Here is a 14,888-nt window from a genome sequence, read left to right on the forward strand (position 1 = left end):
GCCAGAAGACCCACCCAGAAAAAAATTGTGTGTTGTTTTTTAATCTACCAGGTATTTAATTTGAATTTCTTTTGTTTGGTAAATGTTTGAATGGAATACAACTTTAATTATATTATTATTCTTGGTTCACTGATAGCTTTGAGTTTGATTTATTATTTTAATTGGATTGTTTGAAAGTATTACTATTACCTGGTAAAATAAATTGTTATTATAATTCATTCTGAAGGACTGTTTTCTAGTATATTTCTTATTAACTACAAATCTATGGTCAGAGTTGGCTTAACTAAGCTACTTCAGAAGTAACCCATTAGTTAAGTATGTACTAAAAGGCTAAACGGCAAACTGAGAATCTATCATAGAACTTAGCCAAGTTGAATTAAACGGGAATACTAAGAGTATGACCGAGAATAGGTAAAACAGAACTTAATTGACTGGGGGTAAACGGTGAGCCGAGAATCTATACTGAATTTAGCAAAATAAGATTAAACGGATAAAGCCGAGAACCTATAAAAACTTAGTCTAAAACTTACTAATATCTGAAACTGATGAATTTGTAGTTAAAGGACCTGCGTCCAGCCAGCACAGGCCCAAATAACAATAAATAACAATAAATGCATTCTAGAAGAGAGAATTACTAAAAATAATATGATACAAAACTTAAATTCAGAGCATAGATACATCAACGAGGTTTTGAAATAAAGAAAATAATTAATGATAAGATTAATAAAACATGGAACTCAAATCAAATAATCATAGTATTATTTACTGCATATAAAAAGACAGTGTACCTTCAGCCACGCTATTGGATGCCGCCATTGGACCAATAGGTGGACCTTATAGCGTCAATAAAAAAAAAGTTACTCAGAGGTCCTTAGAGGACAAAAATGTCTGCGTAAAAAAACTGCCATAATAATATTATATATTAATATTATTTTCCACTTTCAATGAGTTAATTCTTTTGAACCAACATCAGTCCTGATCATAACTACCAAATATTCATTTTCAAGATTTTAACCCTTTAAATGCCAGTTTGTTTATATAATGCCACTGTTGCTTTTTTATGAAAAAAAACAAAAAAAAAAAAAACACAAAAATTAATTCTATTCCATATACTAAATGCTAAAGGGATATTTTTTTTTGTTTGTTTTTTTTTTTTTGGATTATCACAGTCTGGGATATGTCAGTGATTAGCAACAACATTGATTTTGATGCATTATTATTTTTTGTGCAGTGACAGATTTAAAAAAAAAAAATAAACACACTCAGGACCTTAGAGGACAAAAATGTCAGCGTCAAAAAACTGCCATAAAAATATTATATATTAATATTATTTTCCACTTTCACCGACTTAACCAACATCAGTCCTGATCTTAACTACCAAATATTCATTCATTTTCAGGATTTTAACCTTTAAATGCCAGTTTGTTTACATAATGCCACTGTTGTTTTTTACACACACACACACACACACACACACACACACACACACACAAATTTCTCAATACACACATGCAAAACACACTGACATCCATACCAACACACCCACACAATTTTAGCTGCATCATTTATTAAATTGGCCTGCAGTGCTCTATAATACAGCAAACAGAAAACAGGAAAAAAGCATGTATTTGCTCCATAGGCTAAACATGAGAAAAATGGCACCATCTGGTGGAAAATATAAAATAAATACATTTTGAAGCCAGGGCTCCGGAATGAAAGCATAATTTCATAGAATTCATGATTTTATGCTTTAATGGCACTGGGATCAAATATTGTAGTTTTAATGGGTTTCAATGGGGACATTTTTGTCCTGAAGGTCCTGAGTGTGTGTCTATTTTGTGTACACAATAAATTATAGATGTATTATAGGAACTGAGGTTGAAATATCAAAACTCCCCCAAAAATGCACACCTTTGGCCAAATTTATGCAAATTTATTTTGATCGAAAAAACAAAAATGTCCCGAAGGCCACACGAGGCCCGCTTACAGGCAGAAATTGAAACAGGAAGCACCCACCCTCAGAACGATCCAGTGCTGGTCGGACCAATCAGATTCCATACTACAAGTTTTGATCACATGGACTGGGAGATGTTCCGGTCAGCCTCTGATGACGACATCGAGCTTTACGCTGATAGCGTAATGTGTTTCATCAGAACGTGCGTAGAGGACGTGGTTCCGACCAGAACAATACGGATCTATCCGAATCAGAAACCTTGGATTAATAGCGATGTTCACGCGGCACTTAATGTGCGGACCTCCGCTTTTAATCCCGGGAACGCGGAGGAGCATAAACAAGCCAGTTATGCCCTCCGAAAAACTATCAGAACCGCAAAACGCCAGTACAGGAGCAAGATTGGAGGACAGTTTAACACCACCAACTCTAGAAGCATGTGGCAGGGAATTAACATCATCACGGACTTTAAAGGGAATAAAAACTCCGCCGTGAACACCGCTGCCTCTCTCCCGGATGAGCTAAATACTTTTTATGCTCGTTTCGAGGGAAATAACACCGCCCTCGTGGAGAGAGCTCTCGCGGCTGAAGCTACAGAGGTTAGTTCACTCTCCGTCTCTGTAGCGGATGTAACCCGATCCTTCTGACGGGTGAATATCCGCAAAGCCGTGGGCCCAGACGGCATTCTGGGCCGCGTCATCAGAGCGTGCGCGAACCAGTTGGCTGGTGTTTTTACGGACATATTCAATCTTTCCCTCTCTTTGTCTGTAGTCCCCACATGCTTTAAAACGTCCACCATTGTGCCTGTTCCAAAGCAATCCAAAATCACTTGCTTAAATGACTGGCATCCTGTTGCTCTGACCCCCATCATCAGCAAATGCTTTGAGAGACTAATCAGAGATTACATCTGTTCTGTGCTGCCTCTCTCTCTTGACCCGCTGCAGTTTGCTTACCGCAACAACCGCTCCACTGATGATGCCATTGCATCTACAATACACACTGCTCTCTCCCACCTGGAAAAAAAGAACACTTATGTGAGAATGCTGTTTGTAGACTACAGTTCATCATTCAACACCATAGTGCCCTCCAAGCTAGATGAGAAACTCCGGGCTCTGGGCTTAAACAGCTCGCTGTGCAGCTGGATCCTGGACTTCCTGTCAAGCAGACGCCAGGTGGTTAGAATAGGCAGCAACATCTCCTCCTCACTGACCCTCAACACTGGAGCCCCACAGGGCTGTGTTCTCAGCCCACTCCTGTATTCCCTGTACACACATGACTGTGTGGCAACACATAGCTCCAATGCCATCATTAAGTTTGCTGATGACACGACGGTGGTAGGTCTGATCACTGACAATGATGAAACATCCTACAGAGAGGAGGTGCACACTCTGACATACTGGTGTCAGGAGCACAACCTCTCCCTCAACGTCAGTAAGACAAAGGAGCTTGTGGTAGACTTCAGAAGAAAAGACAGATAACACAGTTCCATCACCATCAATGGAGCACCAGTGGAGAGAGTCAGCAGCTTCAAGTTCCTGGGTGTCCACATCACTGAGAAACTCACATGGTCCATCCACACTGAAGTCGTTGTGAAGAAGGCTCATCAGCGCCTCTTCTTCCTGAGATGGCTGAGGAAGTTTGGAATGAACCGCCACATCCTCACACAGTTCTACACCTGCACTGTAGAGAGCATCCTGACTGGCTGCATCTCCGCCTGGTACGGCAATAGCACAGCCCACAACCGCAAAGCACTGCAAAGGGTGGTGCGAACTGCCAGACACATCATTGGAGGTGAGCTTCCCTCCCTCCAGGAAATATATACAAGGCGGTGTGTGAAAAAAGCTCGGAGGATCATCAGAGACTCCAGCCACCCGAGCCATGGGCTGTTCTCACTGCTACCATCAGGCAGGCGGTATCGCAGCATCAGAACCCGCACCAGCCGACTCCATGATAGCTTCTTCCCCCAAGCAATCAGACTTCTGAACTCTTGATCTCCCACGATCAAATACATCAGCACTGCACTTTATTACCCTTACTCTTATATCTCACACCGGACTGTCATAAATTATATTATTATTATATTATATTCTCTCTTAACAACTGACTATCAACCGACAGCCTGAATGTCAATACAGTACAATACTGTACATTCTATATATATATATATATATATATATATATATATATACACATTTTATATATTTTTATTTTGTATTTTTATTGAATAATGTGTATCTATATAGTGCGTATTGTATACTGTACAGTGTATGTTATTATTTGTATATTGTTGAGTGTAATTATGTGTATATCAGATGTTTAAATTGTGCTGTGTTAATTTGATGTTATTGTAAATTGGTATATGTCTCATCACTGTCACGACTGCTATGTTGATCTGAACTGCACCCAAGAATTTCACACACCATTGCACTTGTGTATATGGCTGTGTGACAATAAAGTGATTTGATTTGATTTGACAAGGGTTAATGGTGCATGTAACAGATTGGGGTAGCTGGCCATTCAAATAAGAGTGGGGCACAACGCTTTTACTCATGAATGAAAATTAAACAAATAAAACATGAATAGACATCTGAGTGCATGTTGAAAGATACACTTCAACTTACTGAAATGTGTCTTCTCTCATGTAAGAGCCCAGTCTGTTAATGTTGAAATGTCAATGGGCAAAATCTCGAGCCCTGGTGCCTACGTACACTGAACCCATACACACCAAGTGAAAACGGCGCATCAACTATATTCTCTGATATCTGCGAGGCGTTGAAGGTGTTCATTCCTAAGGTTTTCATTCAACCTTACGACCCAAGGAGGGAAATGTTCAAACAAAAATATTTAATACCTTGGGAAATTTTATTTAAGACTTTTTAATAGCCTTAATTTTCACCAAATTTATTTATCACCTTTTAATACTGTTTAATGACCCACGGATACCCTGATAATAAACTTGTATCTAAAAGTTTGGTAACAATGTTAAATCTAAGCATAAACTGTTAATGTATGTAATACCTTAATTTAATAAAAGAAAATGTCTAGCTCAGCACCATAAAAGACCATGTTTCTCTGCATCTTTCACTAATAATTAGTGCTGTCATTCGATAATTTTTTTAAAAATTGTGATTTATCGCATAATGTTTTTTGTAGTTAATTGAGATTAATTGCAGATTTGAAAAGTGCTGAAATTTGACAATATATATATATACTTCTTTTTTTGTCAAAATTAATTTATTTCCATCTTAGGAAAGAAAACAAAACAATATGTAGAAATACAATGCTTTATTAACATTTTCCAAACAAAGTGTTCCACAATATAAAGACAATGCACTAAATTAGCACCAATTCAATTAACATTAAACGTTTCCCAAAGTCTAAGTGGGAGTTTGACTAATTGAAAGAACTAGTCCCAACATAGGTTGCATATTTATTGCAATGGGCAATAAAACCCTTAATCTGTCATCCTCCACAATATTAATCTGCCGTTAGACTGTGATTATCCATTTTGTTACAGCAATCATAAAGCTGCATTCATGATTCGCATCAAAGCGGCAAAGTGTTGTGTGCCGCTTTGACACCATGAAAAGCGCTTGTAAACAAAAACATCTCATTCTGCATTTTGGTGATAGTTAAGATTTGGTGTGCTTCTGTGGTAATTAAAATGTGCCTTACATAGGCTGAAAAAACACTTGATTTCTATTACAAGTCCCATATGTGCTTGTTTTTTTTTTTTTTTTTTTTACATAAACAGTGTTAAGATCATTTTATCACTGACAGGGAAGCGCTGTCAGAGATTCTTTCATTTACTGAGATAACAACCTCCGTGGCTCTATCATAGGAGAGGGCATAACGGTCAACTAGCGTGTTAAGACAGTTTCACCCATAGAATGTCTATGGGACTGCCGCATTATGCTATTTTATGCTTAGGTTGTAGCAGTTGCGGATTTAGGCATGGGCGACATGTGCTGTTGCCCAGGGCGGCATCTTGCAGTGGGATATACATAAACCATCCAAGCCAGAAATCTCAGGGTTGTGTTTGACGATCAGTTGAACTTCAGAGACAATATCGCAAGAACAGCTCGATCATGCAGATTTGCGCTGTATAACATTAGGAAGATCAGACCCATCCTATCTGAGCTTGATACACAAGTCCTTGTCCAGGGTCTTGTTATATCTAGACTGGACTACTATAATGTTCTTTTGGCAGGACTTCCTGCATATAGAGTCAAACCGCTGCAATTGGTCCAGAACGTGGCGGAACAATTGGTCTTTAATGAGCCCAAGAGAACGTTCATCACGCCTTGCTTCATCGAACTGCACTGGTTGCACACACCAAGTCGAAGGCATTGATGTTTGTTTACAGAACAACCACTGGCTCTGCACCCCCTATCTACACTCGCTACTTCAAATCTATGTGCCCTCCAAGTTTGTGGTTCCATCTCACAGAGGCACAAGATCACTCTCCCGGACATTCACATATACTGTTCCTCACTGGTGGAATGACCTGCCAAACCCCACCCTAGCAGCTGATTATCTAACAATCCTTTAAGAAATATCTAAAGACGCATCTCTTTTGTGAGCACTTGACTTAATCCTACTAACGCAATAATTGTCTTCTTTCTTCTTAAAAAGAACATTTTTTTTTTCTTACTCTGAGCAATTTGCAACTTTGTATTACAGCATTTATCTTATTACTGCCTCCTTAGAATGAATCGCTTCTGTTGTATGTAAAATGGTCTACTTATTTTTAATTAAGTGTGTTGGCATTTAAGAATCGCACAGCAACAGGAAAACAAAAAAAACAATTGTTTAACAAAGAAGATGTGACGTGAATCCATTTGAGCCAGGCTGAGCTCAAATAAAACAGGATTTCAGCTCTATCATAACATCGGCTTCCTCAGAGCACGACACACACTGCTCAGGCCAGACATTCAGTAAATGTGTCCTTATTTCTTTTTAACTGTCACACATTCACTTTTAAACTTGTGCATGTCAAGACTTGTGTTGGCTTTCTAGCACCATGAGCAACAGATGCTGTCTAGGGTGATTCTTTAGGAAATTTTCCTATTACAGATCTGTATATGGATAATGTAAAAAGGATGGAGCGACGGCCAGTGCTGCATCAATACATCTAACACTCGTTGGTCGTGAACGTGTTTTTATGTCTCGCAAACTTAAACATTATGTTTTCTGTGATAAATTAAACATTGTTTAAATATGTCACTAAGGTAGGTTATCTAGGTCGCTGTCATGGATGAGTTTTTGTGGAAATTGTATTAAACAAAAGTGTTTATGAATTTAACTGTTTTTATTTAATTTTTTTAATGAATTTAATGGGGCCAGTGAGTCTGGTCAGGCTCTGACCCACCCTTATTTAAAACATAAATATTGCTTAACCTCCCACACAAGTGAGAATACTAAATATTTCTACATTTATATATAAGCATGTGCAATTTAATAATTCAACTTATGGCCAGAAGGAAGTGAAAAATAAACCTTGAGCAGTGTTTCGTTGAGTGATTCAATAAACTTTGAGGTATTCAACAGTAAATTCCACTATCAAATACTTGGAGAGGCTGGTGAGCTACAAAAGCAACAAATAAATGGCAATAAATGGCTCTGTTTCACAATGTAAGCATGAAATTAGTGTGTAAGAGACAGTTTTATTATATTTATTAATTGTTTTATAACTATTTAAAGCTTAAGCATCAGTTTACTCTGTCAACCACCACTTAATGAATAAATATGTATTTTGTTTGATAGGGAGAGTATAGATACAGAAAATATGGAGGAAAAAGGAGTGAACAGATTGTGGCAAGCCAGATATGAAAATGCATCCCTCACATGAGCACCACTGCTCACTATGTCTGACCTGTGCTAACCACAAGGCCATAATTTGGACTAACGATTTACATTAGAATACGTATGGTTCTCATGTAATGGTATCATTCTTTCAACCTCACTCACTTCATCCCTAGAAGAGAGTTCTGACCCAGCGGATGCTCCTCCCACTCCCTGACTTGCCCAGTTGGCAAGCTGTAGCCTTCACAAGTGGAGAATTACCTCCGACCGACTGCTTAAATCACCGTGAGGCAACACAGACCACCCTCACAAACTGAAGATTTCGAATAATGACTGTTGCTGAAGGTTTGATGCTATAGTATTTTGTATATTTTCAAGAAGGCTCAGAAGAATGAAAAAAAAAAATGTGCTAATGGCCAAAAGCTGCTAATAGGGTCTAATATTTTGCTAATAGAGCACTGTTGTCGTTTTGAGGTCCCTGGTTTATCAATCTCAATATTTCAGGTAATGACTGTTTCAAGGATGTTAAATAGAGTTAATGTGGCATTATGATGCAGCACTCATGGCTGAGAGGGCCTATAAGCAGTGGGACAGAGCAGCCAAATATCACTGTATAAGGCTTAAATATACCATTAAATTAAAATGAGAGATTTGTGGCTTTTAGTCCATGTTAGTGTTGTCAAGGTACCAAAATTTCAGTTGTCGGTACCGATATCAGTAAAATTTCATGGCTCTCGATACCAATTGACACTGAAAAAATGTGCCAATATGAAAATGTGCTACTGAACACACTCCTTTAGTCTAAAGTTAAATTTCAATGTAAATAATAAATTAAAAGATATGCATGTTTCCTTCAAGTGTTTCTAACACTTGTTTGTTTTTAAGCAGGGCCCTACTGAAATCGATTTTATTTTTCACCCAAATCCTTTTTTTCTTTTTTAAATTATTTTTCCAGAATTCCATGTTTTAATGTTTCATTTCATTTCATTATCAAAATGGTGTCTAATCAAAAAAATGTTCCTTAAACTTTTAAAAACTTTTAACAAGTAAAAAATAGAACAATTACTTCTCAACATACCACTGCATTTTTAAACAAACATTTATTCAGTACAAAAGCACTCTTGCTTGTGATATATTGCTTAATTTTTATTATTATTACAATCATTATTCATTAATCATTATTATTATAATAATAATTATTATTATTATTTCTACAGTGAGGATTATATTTTACTATACAGTTATAATATATTTCTGTTGCAATTTCTTCAATTTTAGGCATTTAGCTTTTATTATGAATCGTGCTTTTATGTTTACGTGTATTTTTGATGGAAGTTTAACTTCTTCGGTAAACAGTTCGCTACATGGCCCAGTGTGATCGTTAAGCAAAAATGTTGTGATTTAATTATATAAATTATATAAAAATAATACTTAAGTCTGAAGAGTGTCATACAACACGACTGATTCTCATAGTCTGTGGAGTTTCCAGTGTATGCAGGGTTGCTGCCAAGTTTTTAAAATCAAATGTAAGACTTCTTAAGACCTTTTTCAAGACCTGAACAAATAAAATTAATATCGTATCCCCATAAAAAAAAACACACAATCTCAAAATAAGTCATGTATCATAGTCTCTTACTTAAATAGGCAGGGGCACACATTCAACATGACCTTAACATTGTTTATCAGTAAAACAGGATAGGATCTACTATATGCAAGGCATGTTTTCCACATATACAGTATATTAAAATTGGTAGCCTATATTAAAGTTTCTTAGTCTTTCCTTCCTGGATGGGGAGGGCAAGACAGAGGCTACAAGAGTTAAAACTTAAATAAATTCCAGATGCACTTTTTAACCAAAAAAAAAAAAAAAAGATTCACAGAGTGGAACTTTTAACTTTAAAGGTACCGGGGACCCTTATTTTGAAATGTTTGCAATTCACTGCTTCGAGCTGCTCATTCAAACAGATAAGGGAAATAAAAAGTGCTCTCCTACAATAATCTACAATGTATTACAATGTAAACAATGGTATGAGCGGTCTGCTTCACACATTCATGTAAAGCTCAGGCAGCTCATACAGACTAAGATTTCTGCATTTCGCGATTTAATAATCACACTAGGACATATCACGATTTTAATTTGATTAGTTGTGCATTGCAGTGCATAAAAGGAACAACAGAGCACACACTCAAATAAGTGTGAGAGCATTTGAAAGCAGTCGTGTGCTACCGGTACTGTACAGTGCATCTGGAAAGTATTCACAGCGCTTCTCTTTTTCCACATTTTGTTATGTTACAGACTTATTCCAAAATGGATTAAATTAATTATTTTCCTCAAAATTCTACAAACAATACCCCATGATGACAACATGAAAGAAGTTTGTTTGAAATCTTTGCAAATTTATAAAAATAAAAAAAAATGAAAAAACAAAAAATCACATGTACATAAGTATTCACAGCCTTTGCTCAATACTTTGTTGAAGCACCTTTGGCACCAATTACAGCCTCAAGTCTTTTTGAGTATGATGCTACACGCTTGGCACACCTATTTTTGGGCAGTTTCTCCCATTCTTCTTTGCAGGACCTCTCAAGCTCCATCAGGTTGGATGGGGAGCGTCAGTGCACAGCCATTTTCAGATCTCTCCAGAGATGTTTAATCGGGTTCAAGTCTGGGCTCTGGCTGGGCCACTCAAGGACATTCACAGAGTTGTCCTGGAGCCACTCCTTTGTTATCTTGGCTGTGTGCTTAGGGTCGTTGTCCTGTTGGAAGATGAACCTTCGCCCCAGTCTAAGGTCCAGAGCGCTCTGGAGCAGGTTTTAATCAAGGATGTCTCTGTACATTGCTGCACTCATCTTTCCCTCGATCCTGACTAGTCTCCCAGTTCTTGCTGCTGAAAAACATCCCCACAGCATGATGCAGCCACCGCCATGCTTCACTGTAGTGATGGTACTGGCCAGATGATGAGCAGTGCCTGGTTTCCTCCAGACATGACGCTTGCCATTCAGGCCAAAGAGTTCAATGTTTGTTTCTCATGGTCTGAGAGTCCTTCAGGTGCCTTTTGGCAAACTCCAGGCGGGCTGTCATGTGCCTTTTACTGAGGAGTGGCTTCCGTCTCACCACTCTACCATACAGGCCTGATTGGTGGAGTGCTGCAGAGATGGTTGTTCTTCTGGAAGGTTCTCCTCTCTCCACAGAGAAATGCTGGAGCTCTGTCAGAGTGACCATCGGGTTCTTGCTCACCCCCCTGACTAAGGCCCTTCTCCCCCGATCACTCAGTTTGGCCAGGCGGCCAGCTCTAGGAAGAGTCCTGGTAGTTCCAAACTTCTTCCATTTACAGATGATGGAGGCCACTGTGCTCACTGGAACCTTCAATGCTGCAGACATTTTTCTGTACCCTTCCCCAGATCTGTGCCTCGATACAATCCTATCTCGGAGGTCTACAGACAATTCCTTGGACTTCATGGCTTGGTTTGTGCTCTGACATGCACTGCTAACTGTGGGACCTTATATAGACAGGTGTGTGCCTTTCCAAATCATGTCCAATCAACTGAATTTACCACAGGTGGACTCCAATCAAGTTGTAGAAACATCTCAAGGATGATCAGTGGAAACAGGATGCACCTGAGCTCAATTTTGAGTGTCATGGCAAAGGCTGTGAATACTTATGTACATGTGATTTTTTTCATTTTTTATTTTTAATAAATTTGCAAAGATTTCAAACAAACTTCTTTCACGTTGTCATTATGGGGTATTGTTTGTATAATTTTGAGGAAAATAATGAATTTAATCAATTTTGGAATAAGGCTGTAACATAACAAAATGTGGAAAAAGTGAAGCGCTGTGAATACTTTCCGGATGCACTGTAGTTATTGCTCAGTGGGGCAATTTAACTGTTCATGAGATGGATAGCCTGAGGGAAAAAACTGTTCCTGTGCCTGACGGTTCTGGTGCTCAGAGCTCTGAAGCTTCGGCCAGAAGGCAACAGTTCAAAAAGGTATTGGGCAGGGTGAGTGGGGTCCAGAGTGATTTTTCCAGCCTTTTTCCTCACTCTGGAAGTGTATAGTTCTTGAAGGGGGTGCAGGGGGCAACCAATAATCCTCTCAGCAGTCCGAACTGTCCTTTGTAGTCTTCTGATGTCTGATTTCGTAGTTGAACCCAAACCAGACAGTTACTGAAGTGCAGAGGACAGACTCAATGACTGCTGAGTAAAATTGTATCAGCAGTGCCTGTGGCAGGTTGAATTTCCTCAGCTGGCGAAGGAAGTATAACCTCTGCTGTGCCTTTTTCACAATGGAGTCAATGTGGGTCTCCCACTTCAGGTCCTGTGAGATGGTAGTGCCCAGGAATCTGAATGACTCCACTGCTGCCACAGTGCTGTTTAGAATGGTGAGGGGGGTCAGTGTTGGGGTGTTTCTCCTAAAGTCCACAATGATCTCCACCGTTTTGAGCGTGTTCAGCTCAAGGTTGTTTTGACTGCACCAGACAGACAGCTGTTCAACCTCCCTTCTGTATGCAGACTCATCGTCATCTCCGATGAGGCCGATGACAGTGGTGTCGTCTGCAAACTTCAGGAGCTTGACAGAGGGATTCTTGGCGATGCAGTCATTGGTGTAGAGGGTGAATAGTAGTGGGGAGAGCACACATCCTTGGGGGGCACCAGTGCTGATTGTACAGGTGCTAGAAGTGAGTTTCCCCTGTCTCAGAAGCTGCTGCCTGTCCGTCAGAAAGCTGGTAATCCACTGACAGATAGACATGGGAACAGAGAGTTGGTGTAATTATTCTGGAGTATAGCTGGGATGATGATGTTGAAAGCTGAACTGAAGTCCACAAAAAGGATCCATGCATATGTCCCTGGTCTGTCCAGATGTTGCAGGATATGATGCAATCATATGTTGACTGCATCATCCACAGACCTGTTTGCTTGATAAGCAAATTGAAGGGGATCTAGAAAGGGTCCAGTGATGTTCTTCAGGTGGGCCAACACCAGTCTCTCAAATTATTTCAAGACCACAGACGTCAGGGTGACAGGTCTGTAGTCATTAAGTCCTGTGATTTTTGGTTTCTTTGGGACAAGAATAATGATTGAGCATTTGAAGCAGCATGGGACTTCACACTGCTCCAGTGATCTATTGAAGATCTGTGTGAAGATGGGGGCCAGCTGGTTAGCACAGGATTGAAGACACGCTGTTGAGACGCCATCTTGGCCTGAAGCCTTCCTCGTCTTTTGTTTCCGAAAAACCCGGGGGGGGGGGGGGGTTGCAGGAGGTGTTGGTGTTTGTGTGAAGTGAAGGTCAGAGTGGGTGTGGGGTGTGAGATTGGGCCTTTCAAATCTGCAGAAGAACACATCCAGTTGTTGGTTCCCTACAGGTTTGGGGGTAGGAGTCCTGTAATTTGTGAGTTGTTTCATGCCACTCCACACTGATGCAGGGTTGTTAGCTGAAAACTTGTTTTTCAGCTTCTCAGAGTACTTTCTTTTAGCCACTCTGATTTCCATGTTCAGTGTGTTCCTGGCCTGATTGTACAAGACTTTATCCCCACCCCTGTAAGCATCCTCTTTGGACTGACGAAGCTGCCTGAGCTCTGCTGTAAACCACGGTTTGTCTTTGTTGAACTTTAAATAAGTCCTAGTAGGAATGCACATATCCTCACAGAAACTGATATATGATGTAACAGTATCTGTGAGCTCACCCAGGTCTGTGGCTGCAGCCTCAAAAACACTCCAATCTGTGCAATCGAAGCAGTCTTGTAGTTCCCGCTCTGCTTCATTGGTCCATCTCTTTACAGTCCTTACTACTGGCTTGGTTGACTTTAATTTCTGCTTGTAAGTTGGAAGAAGATGAACCAGACAGTGATCAGAGAGTCCCAAAGCTGCTCTAGGGACAGAGTGATATGCATCCTTTATTGTTGTGTAACAATGATCCAGTATGTTCCTGTCTCTGGTGGGGCATGTGATGTGCTGTTTGTATTTGGGCACTTCAAGTGTGAGATTTGCTTTGTTAAAATCCCCAAGAATAATAATAATTGAGTCCGGGTATTGTTGTTCCATGTCTGTGATTTGATCAACCAGCTGTTGCAGCGCTGTGTTCAAACAAGCGTTTGGTGCAATATACACACTCACCAGAATAAACGAGGAAAACTCCCGTGGTGAGTAGAAAGGCTTACAGTTAATAAAGAGCGCTTCCAAATTAGAACAGCACATCCTCTTTAACGATCGTTACATCTGTACACCAACTTTCATTGATATAAAAGCATGTTCCACCACCTCTAGTTTTCCCCGTTAACTCCGTGATGCAATCCGCTCTGAACAGCTGGAAGCCCGGCAGGTGTAACGCGCTGTCCGGAATGACTTCACTCAGCCAGGTTTCTGTGAAGCACAAGGCAGCAGAGGTTGAAAAGTCCTTGTTTGTGCGGGTGAGGAGATGTAGTTCATCCGTTTTGTTAGGAATAGAGCGGAGATTCACAAGTTAATATTCGGCAATGCTGTTCGAAATCCGCGTTGACGGAGTTTGACCAGCGCACCGGCTCGTCTCCCTCACCTGTGTCTCGTGAACAACAAAGCCGCACCTCCAACTAAAATGTCTAGCAAAACGTCTGAATATTCAAAAACCGGGAAAAGATTGTCTGGTACATCAGTTCTTCTCTGTTAAAACTGACTGGAAAAAGATTACTAAAAACATGACAAACAAACAAAAACAACAAAAGAACTGAGGAGCTCCACACCGAGGCAGCCATCTGCGGCGCCATGATGATGATCAATTAGAGAGCGAAGTTCACTTGTAGAAAAGAGACAGCTTTGCTTGGATGTTTGGCTAACATTCCCACACAGTCTAGACACTCTCAAGTCTCTATCTCTATTCTACCTCTTATAAACCCTCTTCTGTGACATTCCCATGAGTATCTGTGTCTATGAGTGTCCAAAGATTTTACAGTTTCTTTGGTGAAGGCCATTTTAGCTGCAGTAATTTTTCAGAGTGATAAAACATGTTGGGACTCTCCAGGAGGAAGAAAATCAGGACTGAGTTGACGGCAGACATCCAGCACCTGAAGAATCCTCTCATCCCCTTTCACAGATAACACAAACACACACACACAGCTGGCTTGCTGTTTCCCTGGACTCTAGTCCATATTCCAATA

At 39.9% G+C, this 14,888-nt stretch overlaps 1 protein-coding gene across 15 annotated transcripts in view; it reads right to left on the reverse strand.

Annotated features, from left to right (window-relative positions):
• Window positions 1–14,888, reverse strand: part of caska (calcium/calmodulin-dependent serine protein kinase a) — a 262,378-nt gene that overhangs the window by 81,981 nt on the left and 165,509 nt on the right. The gene's annotated exons all lie outside the window — the stretch shown is intronic.

Source organism: Myxocyprinus asiaticus, chromosome 10, assembly GCF_019703515.2.
Source record: "Myxocyprinus asiaticus isolate MX2 ecotype Aquarium Trade chromosome 10, UBuf_Myxa_2, whole genome shotgun sequence".
Taxonomy (NCBI): Eukaryota; Metazoa; Chordata; class Actinopteri; order Cypriniformes; family Catostomidae; genus Myxocyprinus; species Myxocyprinus asiaticus.